Below are 17,525 nucleotides of genomic sequence, written 5' to 3' on the forward strand. Positions count from 1 at the left end.
TCGGGCTGAAGCTGCCGCCAGCAAGGGAAGTTGTGATCGTGGAGGGCTGGGGTCCCAGGGCGGCAGCAGCCCAGATTATTTTTGAATTTTTGAATCCAGCTCATCTCACTAAGTATTCTTCCGCACTCCAACATAGCTCGTCTAATAAGTACTTGTTGTTTCCTACCCTTTAGCCAGCTTCTTATCCATTGCTAGAGTTTACCTTGAATTCCCACAGCTTTTAGTTTGATTGCCTTTTGTATGGAACTGATTCAACAGCTTTTGAAAGTCGAGGTACACCACATCATAGGACTTGGGTTATCATTTCTTCAAATAAGTCATAGAGGTTGGTCAGGCAAGATCTTTCCCTTATGAATTCATGCTGACTGCTGTTAACTAGGTTATTGTTTTCAGATGATCCTCAAGTTTGCTCCTGATAATTGATTTCATTATTTTACATGGAATGGAAATAAGGCTAATTGGTCTATTGTTGCCTGTGTCTGTTTTGTCAGCCTTTTTGAAAATGGGCCCCACATTAGCCTATTTCTAATCTACTGGTACCTCTCCAGTGTCCATTGACTCCTTCGTAATAATTATCAATGCCACACAGATCTCCTTCCAGTCTCTTTTAGCACTCTGATAAATATCACCTGAACCCAGTTTGCCTGCCTAGGACTTCCATCTAATTTATAATGAAATCTTTGATTTAACTTGGAATATCTTTGTTTGGAGAGGGCATGTTGCTCATGTCTTCACTTGTGAATACTTGGAGGAAGTAGTCACTTAGAATATTTACTATTTTATGCCTCAGTTTTGAATCTATTTGCATTTTTATGGTTTTTACCTCTTTTTTGACTGCACACTTGCTGTTGTGGTACTGAAATAGTTTCTCAACGTTACACTTCGCCTCAGCTGCTATGCTTTTTTCCAGATAACTGTTTGCCCCTCTGATCACCCTCTGCTCATCTCAATGAGCCCCTTCTCCTTTCTCTGTGCAGGATTTGTACTGGTCATTTTCCGTCTTTATATCACTTTTAATTTGTGTATTAATCCGTTTTGGGTCTTGTTTGCTTAGTGTGATCTTGTTGATTTTGGGAATACAGCATGCTCAGCATTATATCTTTAAAGGTATTCCGGCTTATCTTCTGCTGACGCATTGTTGAACAACTTAACCCAATTTATTTGCTTCAGTTGTTCCCTTGTTTCAGCAAATTTAGCCCTTTTACAATTAGGTACCTGGCATCTGGTCCTGGGAATTTTGTGACTTCCAGATTATGTTAAACATTATCATTCTGTGGTCATTGCCGGCAGCGATGCATCAACTCCACCAACTCTAATGTTGTGTATATTTTATCTAAGGATATCTTCTTAAAGTCTTTGTAAGGTGCAAAAAAGATTCACAAGGATGATACCAGAACTGAGAGGAGATACTTATCAGGAAAGACTAAATAGGCTGAGGCTCTTTTCTGTAGATAAGAGAAGGCTGAGGGGTGACCTGATAGAGGTCTTTAAGATAATGAAAGTGTTGATTGGGTAGATGTAGAGAACATGTTTCCACTTGTGGGGGAGTCCAAAACTATAGGTCATCAATATAAGATAGTCACTAATAAATCCAATAGGGAATTCAGGAGAAACTTCTTTACCCAAAGGGTGGTAAGAATGTGGAACACGCTACCACAAGGAGTAGTTGAGGCAAATAGCATTTAAGGGGAAGCTAGATAAGCACATGAAGGAGAAAGGAATAGAAGGATATGCTGATAGGGTTAGATGAAGTGGGGAGGGCGGAGGCTCATGTGGAGCATAAACGCCGGCATCGACCAGTTGGGTCAAATGTCCTGTTTCTGTGCTGTAGACTCGATGTAACTTGATGTAACAAGTAGCTGTTGCTGTTATTTTTGCTTTGATTCGTTGTTACCAGCCTGACCATCGCTCCCGTTGGCTGTTTGTTTCTTTTTTGTTTCTCTCTTTTTTAGTTGTTTTTTATACACATAGGGGTCAGCTTCCATATACCATAGAATCATAGAATGATACAGCATTCTATGATTTGTCGCTGGGTCAAAATCCTGGAACTCCATACCTAACAGTACTGTGGGAGAACCTTCACTACACACACTGCAGCAGTTCAAGAAGGCGGCTCACCACCACCTTCTCAAGGGCAATTAGGGATGGGCAATAAATGCTGGCCTTGCCAGCGACGCCCACAGCCCATGAATGAATAATAAAAAAAGGAGGCCATTTGACACATTGTCCCTGTGCCGGCTCTTTGGTAGAGCTATCCAATTAGTCTCACTCCCCTGCTCTTTCCCCATAGCCCTGCAGTTTTTTTGCCTTCAAGTATTTACCCAATTCCATTTTGAAAGTTACTACTGAATCTGCTTCCACCACCCTTTTCAGGCAGTGCATTCCAGATCACAACAACTCGCTGCATAAAAAAATATTTTCCTCATATCGCTTCGGTTCTTTTGCCAATCGTCTTAACTCTGAGTCCTCTGGTTACCTTCTCTTTATTTGCTCTATCAAAACCGTTCATAATTTTGAGACTTCCATCAAATCTCCTCTTAACCTTCTCTGCTGTAAGGAAAACAGCCTCAGCTTCTCCAGTCTCTGCATATAACTGAAGTCCCTCACCCCTGGTACCATTCTAGTAAATCTCTTCTATGCCCTTTCTAAGCCCTTGACATCCTTCCCAAAGTGTGGTGCCCAGAATGGAACATAATACTCCAGCTGAGGGCTAAGCAGTATTTTATAAAGGTTCAGCGTAACTTCCTTGCTTTTGAACTCTATGCCTCTGTTTATAAAGCCAAGGATCCCAAATGCATTTTGAACAGCCTTCTCAACTTGTCCTGCCACTTTCAAAGATTTGTGTACATACACCCCCAGATCTCTCTCTTCCTGCACCCCTTTTAAAATTGTACCATTTAGTTTATATTGCCTTTCCTCATTCTTCCTACCAAAATGTATCGCTTCACACTTCTCTGCATTAAATTTCATCTGCCTTGTGCCTGCCCATTTCACCAGTCTGACTGTGTCCTCCTGAACTCAGTTACTATCTTCCACATTGTTTGCTACATTTCTGAGTTTCAGGTCGTCTTTGAAATTATGCTCTGTATACCCAAATCCAGGTCATTAATATATATCAAAAATATACTGTATGCCACTGTCCCTTTAATCCCATGGGCTTTAATTTTGCTAACAAGTCTAATCTGTGATACTTTATCAAACGTCTTTTGAAAGTCCATATACATCAACCGCACTACCCTCATCAACCCTCTCGATTACTTCATTAAAAAACTAAATCAAGTTCGTCAAACACGTTAGGGCCCACCCCTCCTCTGACTACCCTTTTACTATTTATATGTTTATAAAAGACTTTTGGGTTCCCTTTTACGTTAGCCACTAATCTGTTCTCATACTCTCTCTTTGCCCCTCTTATTCCCATTTTTAGATCTCCTCTGTACTTTCTTTTTTCAGCTTGGTTCTCTACTGTGTTATGAATCTTAAATTTGTCATAAGCCTCCTTTTTCTGTTTCATTTTAACCTCTATATCTTTAGTCATCCAGGGAGCTCCAGCTCTTTTACGTATTTCAGGAATTCCTCCCCCTCTTTGCCGTTTACACTGTTACTGTCCCAGTCTATATTAGGATAATTGAAGTCCCCTATTATCACTACTCTATAGTTCTTGCATCTTTCTGTAATTTGCCTGGAAATTTGCCCCTCTATCTCTTCCCACTATTTGGTGACCTATAGTACATACCCAATAGCATAATAACTCCTCTGTTGTTCCTTAATTCTAACCCAATAGATTCTGTCTTTGAGCTTTCAACTACATCACCCCTTTCCAGTGCTATAATAGTTTATTTAATCAATACTGCCACTGCCTCTCTTTTTTTCCCTTCCCTATGTTTCCCGAAAAGCTTGTAGCCAGGATTATTAAGTTTCCAAGCCTCCTGTTCTTTGAGCCAGGTCTCTGTTATTGCCATTATATATCACAGTCCCATGTGGCACCACACAGACTGCAGCGGTTCAAGAAGGCGGCTCACCACCACCTTCTCAAGGGCAGATAGTGATGGGCAATAAATGCTGGCCTTGCCAGCAACACCCACATCCCATGAATGAATTAAAAAAAAACCTTGTGCCCTGCAGCTCACCAACCGTATTTATCATGCTACATGCATTCATGCATGTGCATTCCAAACCCATCTTAGATTGCCTTGTATTTGCCCCCTGTCTGATCCCTCCCATTTCTGAACTATTCTTTACTCTAGTGCTATTTGTCTCTTCCAGTCCTCTATGCACCTTGTTTCTCCTCTCTAATGTTTCAGCCTTGTGCCTATCCCCCTCCCGAATTAGTTTAAACCCTCTCCCACATCACTGGTTCTACTTTTCCACCACTTCTCCAAAGCCTGCAAACACCTCCTTGCTGTCAGACTGCCCGTTTGATATCAAATTATGCATATCACAAATTCTTCCAACTGAACATCAGGAAGTCTTTGTTTCCGACCCTGACATGAAATAGGCTAGGGTTGTTTTCTTTGGAACAGAGGAGGCTGAGGGGAGGTTTAATTGAGGTGTATAAGATTATGAGGAGCCTGGATAGAGTGGATAGGAAGGACCTATTTCCCTCAGCCGAGAAGTCAATAACCAGGGGGCATAGATTTAAAGTAATTGGTAGAAGGATTAGAGGGGAGTTGGGGAGAAATTTTTTCACCCAGAGGCTGGTGGGGTCTGGAACTCATTACCTGAAAGGGTGGCAGAGGCAGAAATCCTCATCGCGTTTAAAAAGTACTTGGATATGCACTTGAAGTTCTGTAACCTACAAGGCTATGGACCAAGAGCTGGAAAGTGGGATTAGACTGGGTAGCTCTTTCTCAGCCAGCACAGACATGATGGACCATATGGCCTCCTTCTGTGCCATAAATTTCTATGATTCTATGAAATCAGCTCCCTTGTCACTGACCTCTTCCCCTGTTAGTGCAGCTGCAACAACACTCAAGAAGCTCGAGGCCATCCAGAACAAAGCAGCCTGCTTGATTGGTGCACCATTCACCACTTTAAACATTCACTCCCTCCGCCACCGGCGCACCGTGGCTGCAGTGTGTACCATCTGCAGGATGCACTGCAGCAACTCCCAAACCCGCGACCTCTACGATCTAGAAGGACAAGGGCAGCAGGCGCATGGGAATACCACCACCTGCACATTCCCCTCCAAGTCACACACCATCCTGACTTAGAAATATATCTCCGTTCCTTCATCGTTGCTGGGTCAAAATCCTGGAACTCCCTACCTAACAGCACTGTGGGAGTACCTTCACCACATGGACTGCAGTGGTTCAAGAAGGCGGCTCACCACCACCTTCACAAGGGCAATTAGGGATGGGCAATAAATGCTGGCCTTGCTAGCGATGCCCATATCCCATGAATGAATAATTAAAACAAGGAATACAGATCAGCCATGATCTCATTGAATGGCAGAACAAGCTCGAGGGGCTGAATGGCCTACTCCTGTTCCTATATTCCTGCCCCAGCCTTTTGCTCAGACTGAACCAAATTGTGTGAAATCCTGGTGTCCTGTTCAGTCTTGAGCTGAGTCCCACGTTCCATCCATTATCAAGATCACTTAGTTCCACCTCCGCAACATTTATCACCTCCACCCCTATTTCTACAGTTGAAACCCTTGACTTGGGTTTCCCCAATTTCCTCCTTCCATCCTCCATTTCCTTGAATTACAAGTGGTCCAAAATGTAGCTCCCATATCTATCCTGCACTAAGTTCTGTTCACCCATCATCTGCTTCCTCAGTGACTGCAGTTACTCACTGCACTAAATTTAAAATCCTTATCCTGCCCTATCCCTGCAACCTCCTCCAGGCTGATATCCCCTGTCATATCATTTGGTCCTCCAACTCTGGCGTTTAGTGAATTCTGTGCTCCGCCCCTCCTTTCACCCCAGAGCCTTCAGCCACCTTGGCCCCATCCTCTGGAGAGCTCACCTCTACCTATTCTCTTTCCATCTTTTAAATGCCTTCTCAAACTCCACCTTTTCAATCAAGCTTTCAGTCAGCCCTCCTAATCTGCCCCTCTATGACTCAGCTCCTGTTCCTTATTTATTCCTGTTTTTTTCCTTCCCCCACCCTCTGGGCATTTAGGGTGCGTTGCATTGAGGAGCACAGTATAAATGAAAATTGTTCTTCTGTTTCTCCTCCTTCCACTTTCTTCTCCTTCCACTTCCTCCCTTCTCCTCCTTCCCTTACTGATTACGCCTAAGCCACGTACGTCCTCTGACCAAGCGGGTATAGTAGACACCCTGTTCCCAGTGTTGATATTTGCCAGCTGCACATGAAGTACTGTGCACAAGAACAACTTGGTGGAGACCTTTTCATCTAATTTGTCTTCCACAGTTGGAGGCACCTGCCTGCTATTGATGCTGCCTGCAGTAATATAGCTTAGCTAAAGAATTCAGTGGAGTGAAGGAGCAAATCAGAATCTTATTGCTCCATGGAACTGTGCATTACTGGTCGCAGCATGCTTTGCCTTTATTTCCCTTAATCAAGAAATGTTTTCTCCAGCATCTTAACATTTGTTTCAAGTATTCAGATTTGTACTGCATCTCGTGATGAAACAGTTATTTTTGGGACTGATTTATAGATAGGCAGTTTATAGATATATAAAGAAGCATACTTTTGTAATCTCATGGTAGGAATTCTGAAAAAATTATTATACTTTTTCATGAAATGGCCTCAGAAATCAGACATAAAACACATGCTTAATTTACTTAATGTTTATTTAGTTTTAGTTTACTTGAAAAAACCAGAACAGGTTCATAAGAGAGTGAGAAGTCTCTTGAGAAGCTTTTCTTTATAATTTGAATACATTACACAGCAACAAATTAGTTTTTATCTTGAAAGCAAAATAGTACAAATTTAGTAGTATGCCATTGATGTTTGCAGAAAAAGTACTTCTAACTCCAGTTTGTTTTTGTATTGTAGAGCTCAATCTATAATATTCTAACGAAAACTAGTCTCACTACAATATTCAGATAGTGTAGGCTATAGGATAGCATTGCACATTCACAAAAAAAATCTTTATTTTTCTATCCCTCAGGAGCAGAAGGTGTTCTATGTACTTTGCTAGTTCTTCATTTACATACACAGAAATTATTGCAATACAGTCCATTTAATACATTAACAATTTAGTATTTATCAAGATAGTTTTGTTACTTTCTTTCCATCATAATATGCAAGAACCATGGTCCTGTGCTACCCCACAATTTATTTCTCTTATTGTCTCTGGCAGTCTATCAGAAAAATTAATTAAATTCTAATATCTCTATCTTCTTTGTTTTTTCTAAAGTAGAGCTTATTAGTTTCAAAATAGCAAAATCTGGGACATCCTGGTAGTACTTCTCTTTGGAGCATACATTCATAGCAGCATCACTTAATAAGTAAGAACCAAGCTTTCAATACTGAACTCTACTTAATTATCGATCTAAGTCAGGGAGGGACCAAAGAGAAATTGCAGCAGCTCTCTGTAATTGAGGGAAAGTCAAATGTGTTTGTTGGCACTGTGTTAATACTTCCTGGTGGTGGTCAAAGGGGCATTTCCGAAGAGTCTGCCAAGTTGCATGGAGGTAGGTCATCATCAAAGTCAGTACAATTACCCAAGCTCCCTCATACCTGACTGCAAGTGAAAAAGAAATTTACTGGTACCAGAAGCAAGGTGAAAGTGAGTGTGCTCCTCACTTCAGCACATAATTATTGAGAGGAGCACCTTGTCCTGGGCACCTCAGTAACTGGAAGCAGATTGCTCACTCACACTCTTGATAGCAGAGTTGCAGAACCCAGGACCGGACTTTCAAACACTGGGAAGAAAATTGAGCTAGTGGTCCTTCACTAGAGGTCAAATGCCAAGACGAAAAAATGTTTTTTATTAAGGCTTGCCTTTATTTTCCCAAGCACATGAAGTTAGGTTTTGAGTATGGGTATTGATCACAGTTTATAAACTGTGTATAATACATTATTTTAATACCATAAAGTGTGCACTTCATGTAAATCACTGTTAAATTCTGCAAGGGTGCCACTGGATCATTGAAAACATAGTCTATGTTGAAAGCAGTTTCTGAAGATAAAGAATATAAGTTGATTTTCACTGAGCTCAGTGGCCATCTTTTTTATTGGTTGGGAACAAAGTATGCAAATGCTCCTAACCCCAGGATTTGGAACAGGACCAAGGGCACATCCACTGGACACGTGAAAATTCTGCCCTGATCCAGATCTACCCCACCAAACTTTCTGGACAACTATGCATTATTAGAATGCAATAAATTAATTTGGAACCAAGTCCTGAATTTGTAATCCCAGCAACAATGGGCTTGCGCTGACCCAATGTACAGGATCCCCAGGTCCTGTACTTGAAATGTGTGGGGTGTGCCAAATATAAGCTACACCCTGTTATTTAACTACGCTGATGATGTTTCTGTAGTCAGGTAATTCTGTAGTCAGGGTAGTCCTATATGGGGCTGAAGACCACCCTCAAGTAAAGGCACAATTGCAAGTTGCATGGAGGTAGGTCATCATCAAAGTCAGTACAATGACCCAAGCTCCCTCATATCTGACTGCAAATGAAAAAGAAATCTACTGGTACCAGAAGCAAGGTGAAAGTGAGTGTGCTGCTCACTTCAGCACATGGTACCTCTCTGGGAGGTACCATTTAATGCATTGTACACAATTATTGCCCTTTTGCACATACTCTTTAATTGTGCCTGAGCTGCATGGAACCCTTTTCTTGAAGATGAATGTGGCAGTTGAGGATCAGCAAACAGTTACTGAGGTGCCCAGGACAAGGTGCACCTCTGCTGTGAAGGAATTTCTTAGTGAGGTCAGCGGGCATGGTTGCAGAGAATAGTCCTGGTCTCCTAAGAGCCATCCAGCCACTGTTCTTTCTCCTTCAAATAATGCAGGCACTATGGACTGCCACAGAATAAAGGCATCATGGCAGACTCTTGGATAACAGCCACTGATGTGCCTGGTGATGTTTTGGAATTCAAATCTTTTCTCTTCATGAAGGTTGAGCTGAAGATTCCTTTTTACACTTGAGGGAACCCTGCCAAAGCACAATCCCCAAAATAGGTCCCCAAATTGTTCCTTGGAAAATCAGGTACCCTGGGATTTGAGTGCACGTCATCCTGGGCCCAATTTTGCAACCTGCGCTTGCTGTATCTGAGCCCTGCCAGTAGCATGGGGCTTTACAAAATTGGAGCTTAAGTGCTGTTAAATTGTTCACTTGTCATGGCCATAAATGTACTTAAAGTAAAGTTTCTGTCCAGTGCGGTGCCGTGTACTTCGGTGCATGTTTTGGATTCTTTGTTAGGTGGCAGTGTTTCATAAAGATGTCCGTTTGTGATTTTGTAACATTTATAATGTGCATCCTCATCTATAACTAAATAAATCAAAGCTGAAGAATCAACATATTGGCCCAGATTTTCCTCTGAGTGGCGAACGAACGGCACCCACCGCTCATTAGACTTGCACTTACCCAGAAAGTTTTCTTGTTTTTTTTCACGGCAAATTCCTCTTATGGGGTACTGAATCCAAAACGGTGCCCTCTACAGTGCAGCTGGGACCTGTGTGAACGGGGCAAGCAACTGTCTATCCCCATAACCAATAAGATTAAAGCAACTGATATACAACAAAGATTCAGAACCAGGAAGTGCAAGTTAGAATAGTGAATTCAATGACAGATCAGGTACAGAAAGTGAAATAAAAAGGTCAGAAAGATTGAATTAAGAGACAGAGATGAAAGAAACAGGAAGAAAAAGTTTAAAAAATTTTTTTTTCGTCCAACAACAATTAAAATCTGAAGGAATGAGACTCCGCATTTGTAAAAGTTAATTTTCAGTGCCAGAGAGATTGTTTGGTAGTAATTAAGACTTGGCCCACTCCTGCTTCTATTTCTTATGTTTCTTAGATGTCTTCTATCTTATGTTTACCTTTTTTTGGCAAGATTAGTTTGTATCCATCAGGTCAGTGCAGGAACTTCACACTGTTCCATTCATTTGAACAGTGAGTCAGCCAGCAAGATGTCCTTATCACGAAGCTTACGGAGGAGCAGGGCATCTGGTAGAGCAACTTCCGGATTTCCCCATTTAACTGCTTACGTGCGGTTGTCAGATGTTGCTCTACCGTTTGCACTGAAACAACGGTGAGCGCTATTAGGCTCACCATTATTTTCGCTGCACAATCCGGCCCAATGAAGCCACTTAAATATTGCTGTGCACATAGCCAGGGTAAAAATGGATTTGTGTGGCAACATCACAAATTCTTAGGGAATTTTCTTCCTACACCTGTTATTTTATAAAGAACAAAACACAAAACTTTAAGAGGTTGAATTTCTGTTGGGGTTCTCCCGATCATCCGCTGTACTTTCAGTGTGAGATCAGCAGAAAACCGGGAGAAACGGTACAAATTATATATATATGTGCTATCACTTCTTCATAAACAATTATGAAAGTAGTGTGGTCATAATAAGAGTGGCTTCTAAAAAGTAAATGAATATCTGCAACCTTCTTCATGCTGCATGCAAAAGAAATGCTCAGAAACAAGTGAGTTGCAGAATAGGTACTTAACTTTCTATCATGGAAAATGCAATTCAAACAATAAGTTCAGTGTCGATGCATTCATGCTTCAAAGTAAATCAAGTGCTATTACATTGATACTGATTCGTTGTATGCTAAGTATTACTTCATAGTCACCAACACCAGGAATAGGTTTGTAACTGATTCACCGTTCATTCCCAGCAACTACAGAACTACTTGAAGTGTAAATGTGACTGATAAGGAAAGCCAAGGTATCATTAAGTCCTGGCTGAAATGGAAGAATTTGGCTTCAGGAATCATATTTTACCTACACAAGGCCTATTCTGCCACCCTCTGTGATGTGTCTCCTAGAGCCAATGGAAATTTTGCTTTAAGCTAATTTAAAAAAAATATGTGGCCGTGTGCTTTAATTTCCTTCTGAAAATCCCAGACCTGCATAGAAAAATAAAAATAAATTAGGCTTAATAAATTTAATAGGCTGGCATATTGATTGCATTTGTCATATGCCTGCTTCCATAGAGATTGATGATGATATATACTGATTTTTAATAAGTTCCTAATATAGGAGTTTCCTCCAGGTATCTCAGTTTCAAAAATGATGACTGAATGGGTACTAAGAAACAAACGCAGAACAGGCATGCAGGGCTGGGAAATCAGGCAAGGATTCATTTCTCTGGACTCTTGTTGAACTCGCCCTGTATAATAAGTTCCAGTCAGCTCTTTTGGCCAGCTCTGCTGCTCTCACACACAAAGGTGAGAACACCATTTTGATTGGCAATCTTATGTAATTGGATGGAAATAAGGTCAGGCATGAAATCCTGTTCTTTGCAATGGGATCATTATGTGTGCACTGTCTACTCCATAAACGTGGGTGTATAAGTCAGAAACATTTAGGCTTGATCGATGAACTGGTTTCTTAAAGTGGACGGAGATATTTTTGGTTGCTACAGAAAAAATGCTAAAATGGGAATTGCAATTGGTGCTCCTTTCTGTTTGAGTTTTTGGAGGTGGAAGAAGAGGATGTAGGAAGAGATGCCAAGGAGATGCACTTGTACCAGAGGCAAACTTAACTGGACCAGCCACATAAGTACTATGGCTACAAGAGCAGGTCAGAGGCTGGGTACTCTGCGGCGAGTGACTTCCCAAAGTCTTTCTACCATCGACAAGGCACAAGTCAGGAGTGTGATGGAATACTCTCTACTTGCCTGGATGAGTGCACCTTCAACAACACTCAAGAAGCTCGACACCATGGAGGACAAAGCAGCCTGCTTGATTAGCACCCCATCCACCACCCTAAACATTCACTCCCTCCACCACCGGCTCACTGTGGCTGCAGTGTGTACCATCTACAAGGTGTACTGCAGCAACTCGCCAAGGCTTCTTCGACAGCACCTCCCAAACCCGTGACCTCCATCACCTAGAAGGACAAGGGCAGCAGGCGCATGGGAACACCACCGCCTGCATATTCCCCTTCAAGTCACACATCGTCCTGACTTGGAAATATATCGCCTTTCCTTCATCATCGCTGGGTCAAAATTCTGGAACTCCCTACCTAACAGCACTGTAGGAGTACCTTCACGATGCGGACTGCAGTGGTTCAAGAAGGCGGCTCGCCGCACCTTCTCGAGGGCAGTTAGGGATGGGCAGCAAATGCTGGCCTTGCTAGCGACGCCCTCATCCCATGAATGAATAAAAAAAACCTGCCCACACCCACCATTGCCTATACATTTATTTAAAGACCCAGGCACACTTGCCTGGGCATGTTTAGACAAAACTAGCATCATAGGCTGAATATTCACAAGGGAGGCAATTACAAGAGTTGTTCCATCTGCTGCAGTTTGACCTGATGACAACCTGCACTTGAGATAGCAATGACAGGCAAGGTCACCACCATCCTGAGTTTTTATGCCTCTGGCCCCTTCCAAGCTACTGTCAATGAATATGCAGTGCATAGGTGTATCAACAAGAAACTGATGCTTTGTTCATAAGGGCAATCATCTTATACACTAAATCCATGGAAAACCAACATCAAAATGAGAAGATATAGCAATTCCTTTGTATGGCAGGATTCCTCAAAGTACAGGGGTTATCAATGGAACCTACGAAGCCATCTGACATAATCTCATGGCATTCATGAACTGCAAGGAGCAGACCACTAGCCAGCAGTGAAGTTTGTGAAATCCTGCACAGTGCCTCTCTCAATCTAATTTAAGATTCATAAGAAATACTGCAACCGTTGTCATTATCCAGGCTGAGCTGCTTCTCTGCTGTTGGGGGGTGTCTCAGTTGGGTTAGCAGCCATGGAACAAAGGTTAGCCCTCTTCTTTCAAATCCATCCACCCAGTGTTTCTTCGCCTTCAAATAATGTGAGGAATATGGAATGCGCCACAATGAAGGCATCTTGGTAGCTTCCTGGATATTGGATCCCAGAGGTAAATAATAATGTTTCTGTCACTTACATGATACATGTGTGCAGTGCACACTGCGTTGTGTAGCAGATGGCTCCTGTGGTGGTTTGGAAGGATTCAATAGCATGAAAGCTTTATGCTGTGGTAACCTTGACTTCCACCTGACCAGTGGAGCAGAGGCAGCAAAGAAAGGTCTCCTCTCACATGCACTTGTGAAGGTGTCAATAAACGTGGGTCATGGTGTAATGACAGGTGTTGGTAAAATGCTCCAGGAGTTGTTATACCTGTATTTGATTACCCCTCGCAAACCCTTTTACCTCATTTTAATTAAACAGTGTGTTCTGAACCTCCAAAGGAACATCAATTCTGACCTTATGGTGCAATATCAAAGCTAATAGAAACTTAGAACGATGAAGCAAATTATTGGTAGGAAAAACTGCTAAAAATGGGGGACTACAAAGAAAAAGGAACTGAGCAAAATGCAAATAATGCAAAAGAAAACAAAACAACTTAATCAAAAACCACCATCTTTACCTGTTTGAGCAGACTAGATCCTTGGACCCCCTTTTATGGGTGAGACAGGCACTGTGGGGTGGGGTGATGAATACCTTTTTAATGTAATTTAAATATTAAAGGAGGTCACTTGCGCAATCTCATTATTTGTCTCCAAATCACCCAATAGAAAATTGGACACCCCGAGATTCCGTTGTGTACCAGATTTTCCAACTCGCACTCACAGCCTATAAGCCCCTGTAAAATCTTGTTGTTGGTATTTTTTAGTTTAGAACTATTATTTGCTACTTGAGTCAGTGTTTAAAAATTGCATTCAATTTCTCAAAAACATCGACAGTAGTTTCCAGGTTTTCTACACTTTTTAAATGTAAGTACAAATTCTTAAATGTTTAATATTTTACGCAAGTTATTAAACTATAATATCCATCCCATTGTTTTCATTTCACTGAAAATTTAGGAATGGCTTTCTCTCTCATTCCATCCTTCAACAATTTTTACATATGACAGAATCCTTGAAGAAAGAAAGAACTTGCATTTATATAGTTCCTTTCATGTCCTCAAGACATCCCAAAGTGCTTTACACCAATTTGCTCAGAGCAAGGTCCCACAAACAGCAAAAAGACCAAAGAATGGTTGATCTGTTTTTGGTACTATTGGTTGATATATAAATATATAGACTATTGGGAGCCACGTGAATGAGATATAAGTATTGCAAAATCCCGCTGCCCCCCTTTGAATAGTGCTATGGGATCTTTTACATCCATCTGATCAAGCAGATTAAAATGTTGAAATATAAGAACTTTTAAGATGTTGTTGCTTAGTTCTTAATACAGGAAAGTATAAATAATTTGTCTCCTCCCCAATAGTTTATATTTTGATTTGTAAACAACAAACTTTTATTTTTAAAGCATCAAATTACGATACTTTGGTCAAAAGGTTAAAGTAATTAATATGTTTTTACTGCATGAAATGATTTTATGGGGAAGAGCCAACTCACACACTCAAATATTTTATGAGTTTATATGAGCTGATGATGTCAGCCCCTGGGAGATCTAATGGTAAAATACATGGAAAATGAGTAGTTCCCCCAAACTCCCACAGGCAGAAAGCCATAGGAGTGAAAGCATTACTCACATTATTAATAGCAGAAAACCCAGTTCAAGTTATCTTGACAGGAAAGTGACCGTGGTACAGAGTTTTGCAGTTAACTCATTCCTTATATAAACATTTTTTAAAAAAAAGTTATTTATTATCTTCTGTTGATCGCTGCTTTTGTAATTCTGCTGTAGAATTCTACTTGTACCAGATGTTGATTCTTTGCCCAAAATTTTCTGCTTTTGCGGAATCCTGGCACATCTTCGGTGGGGTGAGATAACCATCCATTGCAAGGATGCACCCCTAACCACGACTGATTTTCTGGCCTCAAGGATAGAGTCATAGAGTCATAGAGTTATACAGCACGGATAGAGGCCCTTCGGCCCATCGTGTCCGCGCCAGCCATCAAGCCCTGTCTACTCTAATCCCATATTCCAGCATTTGGTCCGTAGCCTTGTATGCTATGGCATTTCAAGTGCTCATCCAAATGCTTCTTGAATGTTGTGAGGGTTCCTGCCTCCACAACCCTTTCAGGCAGTGAATTCCAGACTCCAACCACCCTCTGGGTGAAAAAGTTCTTTCTCAAATCCCCTCTAAACCTCCCGCCTTTTACCTTGAATCTATGTCCCCTTGTTATAGAACCCTCAACGAAGGGAAAAAGCTCCTTAGTATCCATCCTATCTGTGCCCCTCATAATTTTGTACACCTCAATCATGTCCCCCCTCAGCCTCCTCTGCTCCAAGGAAAACAAACCCAATCTTCCCAGTCTCTCTTCATAGCTGAAGCGCTCCAGCCCTGGTAACATCCTGGTGAATCTCCTCTGCACCCTCTCCAAAGCGATCACATCCTTCCTGTAGTGTGGCGACCAGAACTGCACACAGTACTCCAGCTGTGGCCTAACCAGTGTTTTGTACAGCTCCATCATAACCTCCTTGCTCTTATATTCTATGCCTCGGCTAATAAAGGCAAGTATCCCATATGCCTTCTTTACCACGTTATCTACCTGTTCCGCCGCCTTCAGGGATCTGTGAACTTGCACACCAAGATCCCTCTGACCCTCTGTCTTGCCTAGGGTCCTCCCATTCATTGTGTATTCCCTTGCCTTGTTAGTCCCTCCAAAGTGCATCACCTCGCACTTTTCCGGGTTAAATTCCATTTGCCACTGTTCCGCCCATCTGACCAACCCATCTATATCGTCCTGCAGACTGAGGCTATCCTCCTCGCTATTTACCACCCTACCAATTTTTGTATCATCAGCGAACTTACTGATCATACCTTTTACATTCATATCCAAGTCATTAATGTAGACCACAAACAGCAAGGGACCCAGCACCGATCCCTGTGGTACCCCACTGGCCACAGGCTTCCAGTCACAAAAACAACCTTCGACCATCACCCTCTGCCTTCTGCCACTAAGCCAGTTTTGTATCCAAAGTGCCAAGGCACCCTGGACTCCATGGGCTCGTACCTTCTTGACCAGTCTCCTGTGCGGGACTTTATCGAAGGCCTTACTGAAATCCATGTATACCACATCCACTGCGTTACCCTCATCCACACGCCTCGTCACCCCCTCAAAAAATTCAATCAAATTAGTCAGACATGATCTTCCCTTGACAAAGCCATGTTGACTATCCCTGATTAATCCTTGCTTCTCCAAGTGGAGACTAATTTTGTCCTTCAGAATTTTTTCCAATAATTTTCCTACCACTGATGTTAGCTCACTGGCCTGTAGTTCCCCGGTTTTTCCCTACTCCCCTTCTTGAACATTTTACATTTTTCAGACAGGCTCTCAGCCTCTGACAGGGTGTCCACCTGGAAGGAACTGGAGATAGGATGCACCAGGTCTCAGAAGTTTAATGCAGCATAGCATAACCAGTGGCTCCTGGTGAAGTTAATTACATTTTTAAACAAAAATCAGCCTCTAAACCTAATCAATTATATCGGCTTTTTGGCACTTCAAAATTTAAATGGGAATAGCAGCACTGAACACCAGGGATGAACAAGCGGCCCTTGCACCCAACTTTGTTGTGGTTCCATATGATGGAAAATGCATAGGATGAATGCAGGTTGTTGTCTTCCATCAGTTCTGGCAGGAAATAACAGAACTATTAGGAAGCAGGCGTAAATGGATTAGAAAATCTAGGCCTTTGTCTTGCTCCTTTGCTTTTGGTGATTGAACTAATTTAGTGGATGAACACTTTCAAGGTTCCTCAAGATTAGGATGGCCCTCTTACCCCATTTTACACCCTGGTTATGAACTGCTAAAATTTCTATCACGCTAGAAATGGAGGATAGACTGTCAGAATTTAGTTTTCATTCACATGTGCAATTCAAGCATTGTTTAAAGGGGAAGCAGCACTTTTGTTCAAAATAGTCCTTGCAGGTCTATGTTAAAAAATGTTATGAAAGTAAATAGTAACTGTTTAGAAATATACCTAATTTTCTGACATCGTGGTGACCTGCAATTTCATCTCTCTCTACCTTCCTCCTTATTACAGAAAAACCCTAAACAAGGTTTCAAACTTTTGATCCTATAATTCTTGTAAGAGCAGTGATGAACATTCCCCTATTTTCTCACTTTTGTGTTACATTGGTCCTAGGGTGAGAAAACTAACAAATTTAATGGTTTTTCTCGACTGGACCTTAGGGAACAATTCATAATTCTTTATACAGAATCATCAACTTAATTATTTCAACCATATGTGATATTTACTATTGAAGCAAAACTACAACATGTGTAATAGCAAATCTAACTGAGGGTTGGATCAATCTATGGATTTTATTGGCACTGAAAGAATCAATACAACAGGTTCTACGGCTATACAAGTTCCGTGCCTGTGAGGGGAAATTGAAGGAGATTTGTTTTTGTGAAAATGTAACTTACCAGTCTGATTAATATATGTTTGAATGAGTTAAAGATGGATATACAAAATAATGTTTA

At 41.6% G+C, this 17,525-nt stretch overlaps 1 protein-coding gene across 2 annotated transcripts in view; it reads left to right on the forward strand.

Annotated features, from left to right (window-relative positions):
• The window catches only part of banp (BTG3 associated nuclear protein), a 242,214-nt gene that overhangs the window by 213,755 nt on the left and 10,934 nt on the right, over positions 1 to 17,525 (forward strand). The gene's annotated exons all lie outside the window — the stretch shown is intronic.

This window comes from Heptranchias perlo, chromosome 16 (assembly GCF_035084215.1).
Source record: "Heptranchias perlo isolate sHepPer1 chromosome 16, sHepPer1.hap1, whole genome shotgun sequence".
Taxonomy (NCBI): domain Eukaryota; kingdom Metazoa; phylum Chordata; class Chondrichthyes; order Hexanchiformes; family Hexanchidae; genus Heptranchias; species Heptranchias perlo.